Below are 15,706 nucleotides of genomic sequence, written 5' to 3'. Positions count from 1 at the left end.
GGGAGGCAGAGCCTTCAGTTATCAGGCCCCTCTCTGTGGAACCAGCTGCCAGTTTGGGAGGCAGAGCCTTCAGTTATCAGGCCCCTCTCTGAGGAACCAGCTGCCAGTTTGGGAGGCAGAGCCTTCAGTTATCAGGCCCCTCGCTGTGGAACCAGCTGCCAGTTTGGGAGGCAGAGCCTTCAGTTATCAGGCCCCTCTCTGTGGAACCAGCTGCCAGTTTGGGAGGCAGAGCCTTCAGTTATCAGGCCCTCTCTGTGGAACCAGCTGCCAGTTTGGGAGGCAGAGCCTTCGTTTCAAGCTAGCTACAACGAGGGTAGGTTCACTTCCTGTTTTCAAAACAAAAGCACCAATTGTATGCTAATGGCTTTCCCTGTGATAAAAGGCAACGGGTATTTTATTTTGTGAAAATAACCGGAAGTGCGTTGCTCACTGCGGCTAGCTTTAGTAGCGCCGAATTCGTGGGAACAAAATTGTAAACAGCCGGTATTTTGTCAGGTTTTCAACACGTTGGGGATCTAAACGACTACTTTCTCTCCTGTAGTATGCAGTATGTAGTATGTAGTGTGGAAGTATGTAGTATGTAGTATGTAGTATGGAAGTATATAGTATGTAGTATGCAGTATGTATTATGTAGTATGGAAGTATGTAGTATGTAGTATGTAGTATGGTAGTTTGTAGTATGTAGTATGTAGTATGTAGTATGCAGTATGCAGTATGTAGTATGCAGTATGGAAGTATGTCGTAAGTAGTATGGAAGTATGTAGTATGTAGTATATAGTATGTAGCATGGAAGTATATAGTATGTAGTATGTAGTATGGAAGTATGGAAGTATGAAAGTATGTAGTATGTAGTATGTAGTATGTAGTATGGGAGTATGTAGTATGTTGTATGTAGTATGGAAGTATGTAGTATGCAGTATGGAAGTATGTAGTATGTAGTATGGAAGTATGTAGTATGTAGTATGTAGTATGTAGTATGGAAGTATGGAAGTATGTAGTATGTAGTATGTAGTATGTAGTATGGTAGTATGTAGTATGTAGTATGTAGTATGCAGTATATAGTATGCAGTATGTAGTATGTAGTATGTAGTATGTAGTATGCAGTATGTAGTATGTAGTATGGAAGTATGGAAGTATGTAGTATGTAGTATGTAGTATGTAGTATGTAGTTAGTAGTATGCAGTATATAGTATGCAGTATGTAGTATGCAGTATGGAAGTATGTAGTAAGTAGTATGGTAGTATGTAGTATGTAGTATGGAAGTTTGTAGTATGTAGTATGTAGTATGTAGTATGTAGTATGGAAGTATGGAAGTATGTAGTATGTAGTATGTAGTATGTAGTATGTAGTATGCAGTATATAGTATGCAGTATGTAGTATGCAGTATGGAAGTATGTAGTAAGTAGTATGGTAGTATGTAGTATGTAGTATGGAAGTATGTAGTATGTAGTATGTAGTATGTAGTATGTAGTATGGAAGTATGGAAGTATGTAGTATGTAGTATGTAGTATGTAGTATGTAGTTAGTAGTATGCAGTATATAGTATGCAGTATGTAGTATGCAGTATGGAAGTATGTAGTAAGTAGTATGGTAGTATCTAGTATGTAGTATGGAAGTTTGTAGTATGTAGTATGTAGTATGTAGTATGTAGTATGGAAGTATGGAAGTATGTAGTATGTAGTATGTAGTATGTAGTATGCAGTATATAGTATGCAGTATGTAGTATGCAGTATGGAAGTATGTAGTAAGTAGTATGGTAGTATGTAGTATGTAGTATGGAAGTATGTAGTATGTAGTATGTAGTATGTAGTATGTAGTATGGAAGTATGGAAGTATGTAGTATGTAGTATGGTAGTATGTAGTATGTAGTATGGAAGTATGTAGTATGTAGTATGTAGTATGTAGTATGTAGTATGGAAGTATGGAAGTATGTAGTATGTAGTATGTAGTATGTAGTATGTAGTATGGAAGTATGTAGTATGTAGTATGTAGTATGTAGTATGTAGTATGGAAGTATGGAAGTATGGAAGTATGTAGTATGTAGTATGGAAGTATGGAAGTATGGAAGTATGTAGTATGTAGTATGGAAGTATGTAGTATGTAGTATGGAAGTATGGAAGTATGTAGTATGTAGTATGTAGTATGGAAGTATGTAGTATGTAGTATGTAGTATGTAGTATGTAGTATGTAGTATGGAAGTATGTAGTATGTAGTATGTAGTATGTAGTATGGAAGTATGTAGTATGTAGTATGTAGTATGTAGTATGGAAGCATGTAGTATGTAGTATGTAGTGTGTAGTATGTAGTATGGAAGTATGTAGTATGTAGTATGTAGTATGTAGTATGTAGTATGGAAGTATGGAAGTATGGAAGTATGTAGTATGTAGTATGGAAGTATGTAGTATGTAGTATGGAAGTATAGAAGTATGTAGTATGTAGTATGGAAGTATGTAGTATGTAGTATGTAGTATGGAAGTATGTAGTATGTAGTATGTAGTATGTAGTATGGAAGTATGTAGTATGTAGTATGCAGTATGGAAGCATGTAGTATGTAGTATGCAGTATGGAAGTATGTAGTATGTAGTATGTAGTATGCAGTATGGAAGCATGTAGTATGTAGTATGCAGTATGGAAGTATGTAGTATGTAGTATGTAGTATGCAGTATGGAAGTATGTAGTATGTAGTATGTAGTAGTTTCAAACACAGCCTATGAAATTAAATGCCAGAACTTGTATTTTAACAGATCACTTCTTTGGCATTTTTAACTTGTTCTGCATTTTAACCATATTTATGCATTTTTACCCACTTCAATACATGGTGAACTTTTATGAACTATGAGTTCTCAAAATAAATCAATTGTTTTAGCAAAGGGCCACAGTTCTATTTAAAAAAGCAACAGAAAGTCTCCCCGTCCGACCTTTCCTCTGAGTTACGTCGGATCTTTGGGCCCCGCGGTGCTCCACTCTCTGTGCTCCACTCCCACTGAACAAAAACCTGGGCCGTGCAATAATATCACAAATGCAACTCATGTTGCATTAATATCCGAACATGCCGGACTCAGCGAAGTGTAACAGTACGCGCCCGAGTGTGCTCGTTAATGCAGCGTGGTCCTGAATAAGTGAAAGAGGACACTCAGAGCAGAGAAGCACTCAGAAGTTTCAGTGGATGATGTCTCCTTAAATTAGTGATCTGCTCGCTTTATTCACTCTCTTGTGGTCACTTAGTGGGTGCATTAGTGACTTGCATTCTTTCCTTGTGGAAAACTTTCACTGCCATAACAGAAACAAAAAAAAACTCGCCGTGTCCAACAGGAAGTTTTCTTTCCTTCAGTTTCACAGACAGAGATATTTTTTGATGTATTAAAAAAAAAAAAAAAGAAAAACGTGGAACAACCTTTGGTCAATCTTCCTTTTCAGGGAGAGGAATAAAATGATGGAAATGTTAAATCCTGGATCGAACTCAAACATGCATGTACACTTAGAGCTCTGCACACACACACGTGCACACACACGTGCACACACATGCCCCTCAGACTATAACTTTATTCATTTTCTGCCCGTCTCTGCTCTCGTGCTGCTTCCCGTCTTTGATGTTTTTACATTTTATTGTAAACAGAAGCTGTGTTCCAAACTGCATACTTCTCCTACTACTCCTTCTAACTGTTTGAGTTAGTATGTGAGTTTGAGTAAGCGAGAAGTTCCCGGATGCATACTAGATTCTCTGAAATGTTGGGTATGCATCATGAGGTTACTACTCATACTCAAACTACCCAAGATGCAACGGAACGTGACGTCGCCGATCGTCATTTCCTGTCAAAACGACTGAAAAGCACCCGAGTCAACGTGTTACGCAACAAAACAAAAAGTTCTGCAACTCAACTGTTGACTGTAAGAACATTCAAGAATCTGGGTTAGAGCCTTCGGTTATCAGGCCCCTCTCTGTGGAACCAGCTGCCAGTTTGGGAGGCAGAGCCTTCAGTTATCAGGCCCCTCTCTGTGGAACCGGCTGCCAGTTTGGGAGGCAGAGCCTTCAGTTATCAGGCCCCTCTCTGTGGAACCAGCTGCCAGTTTGGGAGGCAGAGCCTTCAGTTATCAGGCCCCTCTCTGTGGAACCAGCTGCCAGTTTGGGAGGCAGAGCCTTCAGTTATCAGGCCCCTCTCTGTGGAACCAGCTGCCGGTTTGGGAGGCAGAGCCTCGTTTCAAGCTAGCTACAACGAGGGTAGGTTCACTTCCTGTTTTCAAAACAAAAGCACCAATTGTATGGTAATGGCTTTCCCTATGATAAAAGGCAACGGGTATTTTATTTTGTGAAAATAACCGGAAGTGCGTTGCTCACTGCAGCTAGCTTTAGTAGCGCCGAATTCGTGGGAACAAAATTGTAAACAGCCGGTATTTTGTCAGGTTTTCAACACGTTGGGGATCTAAACGACTACTTTCTCACCTGAAAATGTTTCAAATGTTGCTAAAGTTTACAGAGTTTAGAGCTTAAGGGAAATCAGCTTCAGGCCGGCTGATTTCGGCTCGGGCAGGAGCGAAATGCATTGTGGGTAAACGCTCTGCATACTGTCTGATCGATGAGTATGCAGTATGTAGTATGTAGTTTGGCATTTTGTGACACTGCTGCTTATTCTGATGGAGCCTGTGAGAAAGAGAGAGTTGTTCCCTGTGTGGGATCTGATCTCTCCTAATAATAAACACACTTTATGTCTGTCTTTTCCTTTAATCCAAGGTGAAGTGTTGTGTGCTGAAGAATTGGAGTAAAACAACAACAACAACATTCCTGCTGAGGAGAGTTCGATCACTGCATGAAAATAATGAGGGAATAAGGGGACCCAGCCCAAGTGAGTAATTAAAAAATATCCATTGGAGGCGTGTACTTCTGCTTTCCTGACATATTTCCTAATCAAATGTAATTATGAAACTAAATTCTTTTTTTCCTCCCAGAGACCAGAGAGAAGCTGGACGAGGCCTCGGCGTGAACGACTGTCAAAGACAGTTGGAACAGCGAAGATCAGACAAAGACCGAGCTGAACAAAGGAGTCTATATACCGGGGGAGGAACTAATGAGGAAGTGTCTGCAGCTGTGGTTGACTGAGTCTGAGACAGGTGTGGAAGTGGAGCTCAGCTGAGGATACTGTGAGGGATGATAAAATCTGATATCAGGCCTGAATGCGTGGCTAAAGTAAGCTTTACCAAGAACACAGAACAAAGGACTGAGAAATGATTGCAGAATGCAAGCCGAATAAAACCCATTTTAAACCAATGACTAAAGAAGACAAACACAATATAAACAAGAGACAATAGCAGGGAAATGGAGGTATCTGAGAAATAACTCCTCATGGTTTATTTATTGAGTCATTTTCTCCTTTAGCAGCAGCTAGCGCTTACAGCTTAGCTAATGAAGATGACTACTTTTGAATTAATTTTTGGATTTTGCGTAAATGCGTTTAATCGTGATTAATCAGGGAAATCATGTGATTTATAAGATTAAAAATTTTAATCGGTGCCCAGCCCTAATGTTCATACATCGCAATTCTCTTTTCTTCCTGATGAGGATTATTTGCTCGACTCAACAGGCCTTATTATGCTTTTGGGGTTGTCCCCTGTTCCTCGCGTCCGTTTAGGTTTTTGCGTCTGTAATCAGACCTGTGAGGAAGCTCATCTTCGAGTTTCCATGGAGCTGAAAATGTTGACGTGCAGCACTCGGTATTCCTTTGATAAGTGCACATCAACATCGATCAAACGCGTCATATTTGATCGCCTAAAGCATGTTTATTTGCCAAATAAGTCGGTGCACAGACTGCTTCATCTGCAGGGGAAACTGTTATGGTTTCCTTTTTGATTATTCTATCTGAAATTGAGTTTGCACATGAAAGTTCAGTGCATGATCTTTGATTCAGGAGCGTGCACGTGTTGGTAAAAAGCATTATTCAGAGGTTTATGCAGAGACTGCATGCTCAGAAACACTCCCTCATCAAACAGCAGGGTTTAATGTTCCTCGTCTTTACAAAGTCTTGATAATCCAGTGAATCAGTTGTTAGGATTTTATTTACTTATTTTCTCCTTGATTTTTCTGCTTCTTGGCCTTAAACCACTCTGTAAAGTGAAATATCAGACTGTTTGAGGTCTGAGACACACTGAACAAACACCGCAGCGATGCCCAGAATAGGACTGAACGATCTGAATTCATCTACACTTTGAACACTGGAAAAAATGCCCCTCCAAAAATAGGTAAGAAAAACAACAAATAAAAGACGTTTTTGCTTGAAATAAGCAAATAAATCTGCCAATGGAAGTAGTGAAAATCGGCTTGTCAAGATTTTTTTAAATAAAATGTGATATTTAGGACTTTTGAGATAAAAGTGATCTTGAAATTAGCTTAAAAACCTCTTCAAATGTCAAAAAAAGCTTGTTTCATATGAAATCCGACTCAAAACAATTTGTTTTCAAGACATTTAACAAGATATTCCAGATGTTTCAGACTATTTCAGCCAGATATAGGGACTTGTTTGAAGACAATCTTCAAACAAGTCCCTATATCTGGCTGAAATGGTGCTTGTTAGGCAGTTGTGTCTTATATTAAGTGTAATGAGATATTTTGACTAGAAATGAGACAAATATACTTGGTAAGACTTTAATTTTTTTTCCAGTGAAGGCAGCTATTATCCCAACATGTCATCTTGTTACAGAGAGAAAGCCTTCAAACATACATTTCATCCCTTTGGGTCCCACTGTTGACGTATATGCTGTCGTGTACTTTAACCTGTACGGAAAATGTCTGCTCATGAATATTCGGTGTTGTTTGTGGCTTTGTGTGTTTCTTTAGGATCAAAGCCAACGTCTCCGTCCCTTCTCTGTCCTCCAGCTGTCTCTCACACACTACATAATCCCTCTTATGCCTGTAAGGGGAGGCCAGTTGAATCCATTAGAGCTCATTGTGCTCCTTCTGAGGAGCTCGATCTCCCGCTGTGATCCGTGCTTGTGTATATGCGTACAGTACATTTATTTCATATTTAGCCAGTGTCTGATCTCCTTTTAATGAGCTACTTTTCTTGCGATTAGAGATCATTAAAAAACACGCTCGGCTAAAATAAGTACTGAACGGGACATAAACGCACACATTAATGGTCCATATCCACTCGGTTAATATCCACATATGAGCGTGATGGTGGATAAATACAACAGCACAGGACACCGCCGTCTAAAACAAGAAAACAACTAAAGTAACTTGTTTTACTCTGACTGAATGTTTAGCCTCGTTTCCACTATGTAGTCCGGTACGGGTCGGTTCAGCACGGTTCGCATATTTCAGTGTTTCCCCTACCACCACAGCGTACCAGTCCCATGGAACCCGTTACCATGGAACCCGTTACCATGTCTGTAACCCTTCTGCTTGGGGTACTGAGCACCAGAGATGGGGACTCGAGTCGCTGTGACTTGGACTCGAGTCGACTCGAGTCGCTGTTTTGATGACTTGTGACTTGACTTGACAAAAAAGAAAAGACTTGAGACTCGACTCGGACTTGGAAGTTAAAGACTCGGCACTTGACTTGACTTGAGACACGATGACTTGAATGACTTGAGTGTTATTCAGTTCATGTTTTCAGTTTGAATATAAAATTAATAAAAAATAACATGGATTACCCGGTAGGAGCGCAGAATGAGAATGGCGTCATGATTGGATCCCTACCCTGTCAGTCAGCCATGCCCTCTCTGCATACCTTAGTGTTTATTGGAGAGAATAAACTCATATCAGATATGCATCAACATGTCAGCGGGACCGAGAGTCGTTGTCTTCGGCTTTCATAATCACCATTTTGACGGCAAAAGACGAACAGCTCAGTGCAAAACATGCGGCATCAACATCTCAGACAGCCAGACGACAACTTCCAACTTTGTTCGTCAGTTGAAGATCCATTCTGACCAGTAAGTGCTCGTCAAATAAGCTAATATTATCCTGTTAGCCTAGTCGGTAGTTAGCTAACGTTAGCTTATATGATACGGGGTGGACAGGTTGGACACATTGGCCAATGATGTTTACTGACAGTTACTTATATCTTTGTGTTTTCACTTTATTAAGATCAGATTCTGCAGGTAAAATTGTAATTATAAGGTGACTTGACTTTGACTTGACTTGCCCAAGAAAATATTACTTGAGACTTGCACATCTCTGCCGAGCACACCGGACCGGTTCCAGGCTCTGCTCTCCGGTGTTGGTGAGGAGGCTGTGCAGCGGGAGCTCGATGGCGCTGTGCCAAACCAAAAAGTTTTCCAGCTGATTGTCGCAAAAATGGCCGAGATTTATTTCAACTGGACCGCGAGCTGGTGTGGCATTAAGCTGAAGAAGCTGGAGAAGCTTCGGAGCGATTACCGGCGGATCAAGGACAGAAAACACTGGAGGTGGTTCGAAATTATTATATTACAGTACATTACATTACGGTCATTTTGTTGTGTTAGCTAGCTGCTTGCAGTGTTGTATTAGCTAGCTGCTAGTCTTCTCACATTACATTAGGCCTACGGTCATTCTGCAGACGCTTTTATCCAAAGCGACTTACAATAAGTGTGTTCCACATCGGTAGGTAAAAGAACTTCAGGTCACAAGAAATCATAAGTGCATTTCCTTTCAAAACCAAACAGCTAAGAGCGTAACTAGTGCTAGAGTAAGTGTGGTAAGTTAGGTAAATTATGGATGCTATTTACGCTTCGGCACGCACTCCGCCCACCCCTGAGGGTCCCCTTTGTACAGTGGGAACACAAAGCTGACCCCAAAGCGACCCGACCCGAACCGGACTGACAGTGGAAACGAGGCTTTTGTTACATGTACCGACGTGAATAACTATTTTACCGTATTTATGTTTATCCTTAACCGGCAGTTTTAAATAGGATTCTACGTCGCCCGCTCTGGCTCCTGGAATGCATTTAACTATGGCCGCTGGTGCCTCTAATGCCACGTTTCTGACTATAGAGCTGCCAATTACCAGGGTTTTGTCCTCAGCGGGTGTGTCGCTGAGTGGGGAAAATCTATTTGAAGCGTGGACAGGTCGATGGTGAACAACGGGCTGGATTTTAGGACTACTTCCTGACAGTTTGGGTTCTGCTAAAGGGCGGCTAGCGGGTTAGCTACGCTAGGTGGCTCCGCACCGGCTAAAGGGACCTGGCTCGCTATCGGGTGGTATCCAACGGTGCAGAGCCGAGCCTCCAATTCAGATAACCTCGCCTCCAAAACTACAAAAAGAATAGATTTATTACATGTACCATTATCGCTAAAGGAGGCAGAGGAGTAACTAAACATCTGACACACAGAGCAGGTGAAAGCAGGAGACGGAGGGAGAGAACTGGTAGCTTATGCTAAGCTAGAGAGCCAGACACACCGCTAAAAAGTGAGAAAGACTAAATATCTGTAGGAGTGAGTGTTAGAACAGAACAAGTATCCAATAGAGTTAACGATGCAAAAATGTGGAAGAAATTGAGTGATTTTTAATAGTCCAAGAGGAGCAAAAAGTTCCACAAACAAGGTAACAGGAAGTGATGCAATATGTCTTATTATATCTAAATCTGTGCATGTTTCATGATTTTTTTTCTTGTTGTTTTACAGATTTATGCCCTTCTGTGGCTCTCCAGTCATTCCGTTCTGTTAACAAATAATCCCTGGGTGTGCATGTGATGTCAAACACGTCATCAGACTGACCTCATTCTTACGTATAAGGAAATAATCAGGAGAATACATTCATGTAATAAACAGTATAAGTCTTCCTTTGGACCAGACCGTATTGTATCCTGTCACAGTTCTTATAATACATCAATCATGTTATACATTTGAAGTGGCCTCTTGACGGTGAAAGTGATAAAAAGCAGAGTCTGATGAAAAGCAGCCTCGCTCAGCCTTCATGTGTAAATGTGTTTGTTAAATATCAGCCCTGAAATACACAATTACACATGATCCATCAGTTGTTTAAGGACAGCCTGGCCTATTTGAATATGGATTGAATCTACATAGTACCCTAATCCCTGACTGTTGATGTAAAAGTTCTAGGGCTGGGCAACGATTCAAATGTTTAATCTAATTAATCACATGATTTCCCTGATTAATCACGATTAATTGCATTTGTACACAGAATCTAAAAATTAATCCAAAAGTAGTGTATAGCTTTTAGCATTTAGGTTTATTTTAAATGTGCTGCCATATGAATGAAAGTGCCATAACATTTGTTGTGCAAACACACTTTTAACATCAGCATCTTTCTGTAGTTTTTATGTAGAAGCCTCGCTCCACTGTCTGAAACAGATGAAAAATGTCAGAACCAACGGTGGGAAATGAAGACGCAGACGAGGCCTCATACTGAAAGCATGTTTACCTTACAAAGAGTGAGAAACAGCAGCTACATTATGTGTCTTCTGTGGCAACCAAAACAAACGCACATTTCAGCAGAAACTCAACGTCTAACTTGAGGAAACATGTAGCGCTAAGTTTCCTAAACTCGTTTTTCCCCCCATGGATAGGTGAATGTTTGTTTTTTAGGTTACATATGGGTTACACATGTTTTAAACATTTCCTAAGTCTCTTTTATTCTTTATTGAAGTACTTGAATTTACCTGGATTATTTTAATTAAAGCTATTTTGTAATTAATTCATTCATTTTAATTTATTTTATCAACTGGATGAACTCTAATTTGCCTAAAGATGATTATTTAGTATTTTTGTCTGTCTGATTGAATGCTTGTGTTAACAAATAAATCAGACGTTACTCAACAGTTACTCAGTACTTGAGTAGTTTTTTTCAGCAAGCACTTTTTTACTCTTACTCAAGTAATTATTTGGATGAATACTTTTTACTTTTACTTGAGTCATATTATTCTGAAGTAACAGTACTTTTACTTGAGTACAACCTTTGGCTGCTCTGCCCACCTCTGCACATGACTTGGCTTTTGATGATAAGCTGTGTGAAATGTAGCTTTTGCAAAAGTTTATTAAGAAAGATCTCTGTCTTCTCACCTTATTCCCTGGCGTTTGGGATCCTCCTTTTCTTTCCTGACTTCCACTTTCCCACGCTGTAAAACTCACCTCATTCTTAATTTGATGTCGCCGTAGCTTAATGATCTTCCTGCACGCTGTTTTCTTGAGGCAATCAGTCAGTTTCCTGCTCTTTAAATCTCTCTCCCGCTCTGCCAGTCTCCCTCCAGGCTGACTTATCTGCAGCCCACGTCTTCCCCATCTCCACCTCCATCTCATGCCCGGTGGGCCTCATCGGAAGTCCCCGCCTCGTTATCTGGGCTCATCTGCCACAAGCGTCTGACGATCCTAACCTTCCCCTTCATCGATGCCTCGCTCAGCAAGGCATCCCATCCGAGTCAAATCAGCAAACATTTCTAATTCTGTACATCAATTAAACTTTGTTGCTCCAGTCATAGTTTTACCTGCAGAAGGGAGCACTCGGAGCGCGACTCAGGGAGGGATTCTGACGAGGCCTCAGTAGGGAGCGAATATTCGCTGTTGGAAACAACTTCTGCATGCTCCAACAACTGTGGTGCATCACTGTATTTAGCAATCATGATTATTTTAGTGCTGGGGAATTCTTGTTCATCACAAGATGTTTTTTCATAGTTCAGATTTTCAGTATAGACTGGTGGAAGATGGGAGCTTACAATATTTCTGATGGTCTTAACTGGTTTATTATGTATCTGCATTCAGCAGACGCTTCTATCCTAAGCGACTTACATGTGCTCCCCCATGAGCTGTCACCTTACCGTGGTGGGGGGGTTTTACGTGCCCCAATGAGTCTGGGAGCTATGTTGCCCGGGGCTTTAAGCCCCTGGTAGGGTCACCCAAGGCAAACAGATCCTAGATGAGGGACCAGACAAAAAACAGCTCACAAAACCCCCTATGATGAATGAAATGATTGGAAAACACGTTCCTTTGCCCGGACGCAAGTGCCTGGTGGCCGGTTCTGTGCCCAAGGCAGGCATGGTGGCCAAGTGGTAAGGCGTTGGTCTTTTAAACCAAAGATCATGGGTTCAAATCCCATCTGTACCTTTATCTGAAGGTGAAGCAGTGATATGTCCCTAACATTGTGTGTGAATCAATCAGAATACTGTGTTAAATTGCACATATATCCAGTTAGTTGGAAGGAAATGCTCTTGTGATTTCCTGTGACCTTAAGTTGTTTTGCCTACCGATGTGGAACTCACTTATTGTAAGTCGCTTTGAATAAAAGCGTCTGCTTTTATCTTTAAATGACCGTAATCTAATCTAATGTAATGTAATGACGTGGGTCCCGACAGGCTCACCACCCGTGGGAGGGGCCAAGGGTGCAATGTGAGCTGGGTGGCAGCCGAAGGCGGAGACCTTGGTGGTCTGATCCTCAGCTACTGAAGCTGGCTCTTGGGACGTGGAACTGAACTGTCTGCACTGAAGATCTTAACCAGTTCAGTTGATTGAATGAAACAAGTCCGCTGTGCTGCTGCAGGGTTGGAACAAAAACCTGCAGCCACACCGGCGCCATCACGGATCAGTTTGAGACCCCTGGTGTAGAGATAGCGTGCAGGAATAGAGGGAGATGCTCTCTGAAGAGCTTCTTGAAGACAGGGATTACATAGTCTTCTGATTGATGAGTTAACAATGTTAGTAATATATCACTGCTTCATTATTGAAGGACCTTTCATAACTAGCTAGGCATGGATGGGGATTGAACCCATGATCTTTGGTTTACAAGACCAACGCCTTACCACTTGGCCACCATGCCCTTATTATCATAGTCTGTGAAATGACTTTAATGATATTTTGAAATAGTTTTGCACTATAAGATTCAGTCAAACCAATAAGGATGTATGGGAAGTGATCCCATGACCTTTGGTTACAGGACCACCTTTTTAGATTCAGCTCCAATAACTAGATATATGTCTAATGTTACGCAGTATTCTGATTGATTTATACAAAAAGTTAAGGACATATCATTGCTTTACATTCAGAGAAAGGCACGGATGGGGTTTGAACCCATGATCTTTGGTTTACGAGACCAACGCCTTACCACTTGGCCACCATGCCCTGTGTGTGATTTGGTTTTATGGTTTCACTGCACCTTTAACAGAAATTATACCTATTTGACATAGACTGCTGTGGAGGGCATAACTGACCGCTAAAGCCTCTAGCATGGTTGCCGCGTCTGCGAGCGCGAGCGGTGTTGATGACATCACGATTTTGCGACTGAGCCTGGTCTCACATCGGTCCATCCGGTCTGTCGTTCTCGGCACAGCCCAGTAACAAAAATCGACTGGTGCACGGCAACACGCTGCGCAGTCTTTTCAAGGCAAAACCCCAGGCCTGAAACGCCATTTTGACGTCACGGGTCGGCTGTAAATCCAGCTCTGAGTGTGGGACAGTGGCTGCACAGACGACAACTTCCAACTTTGTTCGTCATCTGAAGATCCATTCTGACCAGTAACTGCTTGTCAAATTAGCTAATATTATCCTGTTAGCCTAGCCGGTAGTTAGCTAACGTTAGCTTGATATGATACGGGGTGGACAGGTTGGACACATTGGCCAATGATGTTTACTGACAGTTACTTATATCTTTGTGTTTTCACTTTATTAAGATCAGATTCTGCAGGTAAAATTGTAATTATAAGGTGACTTGACTTGACTTGCCCAAGAAAAAATTGCTTGAGACTTGCACATGTGTGACTTGGTCCCATCTCTGCCCACTGAGCATCCATTACCTGCCGCTGATCAGCTGAGTCGTGTCAGACTCGTACTGCTGGGCAATAATTTAGCAGAGATTTAAAACACCGTATTTGTGCTTTTTCAGGCTTTTCGTTTATCTCAGAGTTGGTTATTTTGGGATTACGTCGGCAGAATTGTAAATCCCAGTGGATCAGTGGCAGGATTTGCATGAAAATGAGCAGCGACACAGACATTAACGATGGCAGCATTCCTGTTCCTGGAGAGTTATTTCATTCATTAAAATGTACTCGATGATGATGGGGTGATGTATAACTATATGACCATTTTAGACATATCTTCTTAGCGCTTTGCTAGTTCAGGCAGACAAAGGCTGGTCATTATTGACCTGAGTCTGTCCCACCACTTCATAACCAGGGCAGTCTTCATACCTCCTGTCTGCCCCGTGCTGCTTCATCTCACTCTGTTTGCTCTGAAATTTATCTCCTCCACCTCCTCAGCCTCTTCCTGCAAATTGTTTTTTCTTCTCTCACGCTGTGTTAAATCAAATCCAGTGAACTGCACGGCTGTAATGAGCCCTCTGCATCAAAGTATTTCCGAGTATAACCGAAGGTCAAGGAAAGAATAAAAACTCGTCCCTGGTGGTCAGTTTGTGGTCTTTGGATGGATCATGGGATCACTTCCCATACATCCCTATTCATTTGACTGAATCTTATAGTGCAAAACTATTTCTAAATATCATAAACTCATTTCACAGACATAATAGTTATGACAACCAGGGTATGGTGGCCAAGTGGTAAGGCGTTGGTCTCGTAAACCAAAGATCATGGGTTCAAACCCCATCCGTGCCTTTCTCTGAAAGTGACGCATTGATATGTTCGGAACTTTTTTGTATAAATCAATCAGAATACTGTGTAACATTACACATACATCTAGTTATTGGAGCTGAATCTAAAAAGGTGGTCCTGTAACCAAAGGTCATGGGATCACTTCCCATACATCCTTAATGCTTTGACTGAATCTTATAGTGAGAAACTTTTTATAAATATCATTAAAGTTATTTCACAGACATAATAGTTATAACAATCAGGGCATGGTGGCCAAGTGGTAAGGCGTTGGTCTCGTAAACCAAAGATCATGGGTTCAATCCCCATCTATGCCTACCTAGTTACAAAGATGCTTCAATTCTGAAACAGTGACATGTCACTGCATGCTGTCTCTACACCAGGGGTCTCAAACTGAACTGTGAAAGGGCCGGTGCGGCCGAATGTTTTTTTGTTTTGAAAACAGGAAGTGAACCTACCCTCGTTGTAGCTAGCTTGAAACTGCCGTTTTAACAGGAAATGACGATCGGCGACGTCACGTTACGTTGCATCTTGGGTAGTTTGAGTATGAGTAGTAACCTCATGATGCATACCCAACATTTCGGAGAATCTAGTATGCATCCGGGAACTTCTCGCTTACTCAAACTCGCTTACTAACTCAAAAAGTTAGTAGGAGTAGTAGGAGTAGTATGCGGTTTTGAACACAGCCAATGTGCTGCACGCGTTTGTCTGTGCGAGGCCTGTGATTGGCTCCTGCCTCCTGTCACCCCGAACCCTACACAAAGGATACTGATGACGAATGATTTGAAGAAGAATCTATGTTCTTTTTTTTTCATAAATCATGATACGGAAATTAGAGAATCTTTTTTTTCTCTTATATCCATAAACATTTTATTACCATCTCAGATTAAAGAAGTTAAAAAAAGGTGATTTGTCTCCCTCCTCTTCAGGTGCTGAGGCTGACAGACTTTAACAACCGAGATATATTTAACCCACGTAAAATGTTATTGTGCCGTTTCGACAGGTCAGAGAACTGAAGCTGGAATCAGGGACATTTATTTCCCTTTTTACCCATCAGTCCTGCCTGCCAGCCGAGAGCTGTCAGTTGTTTTCACAGAAGAGATAAGTGATGATGCTCTCTCTCTTTAACTCAAACTGCAGCGAACAAACCTTTAAAACAGCACATCAACACACAGCTTAAAAAGTA

The 15,706-nt window shown here is 41.3% G+C and overlaps 5 non-coding genes across 5 annotated transcripts; 3 read left to right on the top strand and 2 right to left on the bottom strand.

Moving 5' to 3' along the window:
- The first annotated feature begins 11,959 nt into the window (after positions 1-11,959).
- Positions 11,960-12,031, top strand: trnak-uuu (transfer RNA lysine (anticodon UUU)). The gene has a single exon. It is a non-coding gene; the product is annotated as a tRNA-Lys (tRNA).
- Positions 12,032-12,668: 637 nt separating this feature from the next.
- On the bottom strand, positions 12,669-12,740 carry trnat-ugu (transfer RNA threonine (anticodon UGU)). Its single transcript has one exon. It is a non-coding gene; the product is annotated as a tRNA-Thr (tRNA).
- A 230-nt stretch (positions 12,741-12,970) lies between these two features.
- On the bottom strand, positions 12,971-13,042 carry trnat-cgu (transfer RNA threonine (anticodon CGU)). The gene has a single exon. It is a non-coding gene; the product is annotated as a tRNA-Thr (tRNA).
- A 1,412-nt stretch (positions 13,043-14,454) lies between these two features.
- On the top strand, positions 14,455-14,526 carry trnat-cgu (transfer RNA threonine (anticodon CGU)). Its single transcript has one exon. It is a non-coding gene; the product is annotated as a tRNA-Thr (tRNA).
- Positions 14,527-14,765: 239 nt separating this feature from the next.
- Positions 14,766-14,837, top strand: trnat-cgu (transfer RNA threonine (anticodon CGU)). Its single transcript has one exon. It is a non-coding gene; the product is annotated as a tRNA-Thr (tRNA).
- The last annotated feature ends 869 nt before the right edge of the window (positions 14,838-15,706 follow it).

This window comes from Odontesthes bonariensis, chromosome 1 (assembly GCF_027942865.1).
Source record: "Odontesthes bonariensis isolate fOdoBon6 chromosome 1, fOdoBon6.hap1, whole genome shotgun sequence".
In the NCBI taxonomy this organism is placed as follows: Eukaryota; Metazoa; Chordata; class Actinopteri; order Atheriniformes; family Atherinopsidae; genus Odontesthes; species Odontesthes bonariensis.
This window is presented reverse-complemented; position numbering and strand designations above follow the sequence as displayed.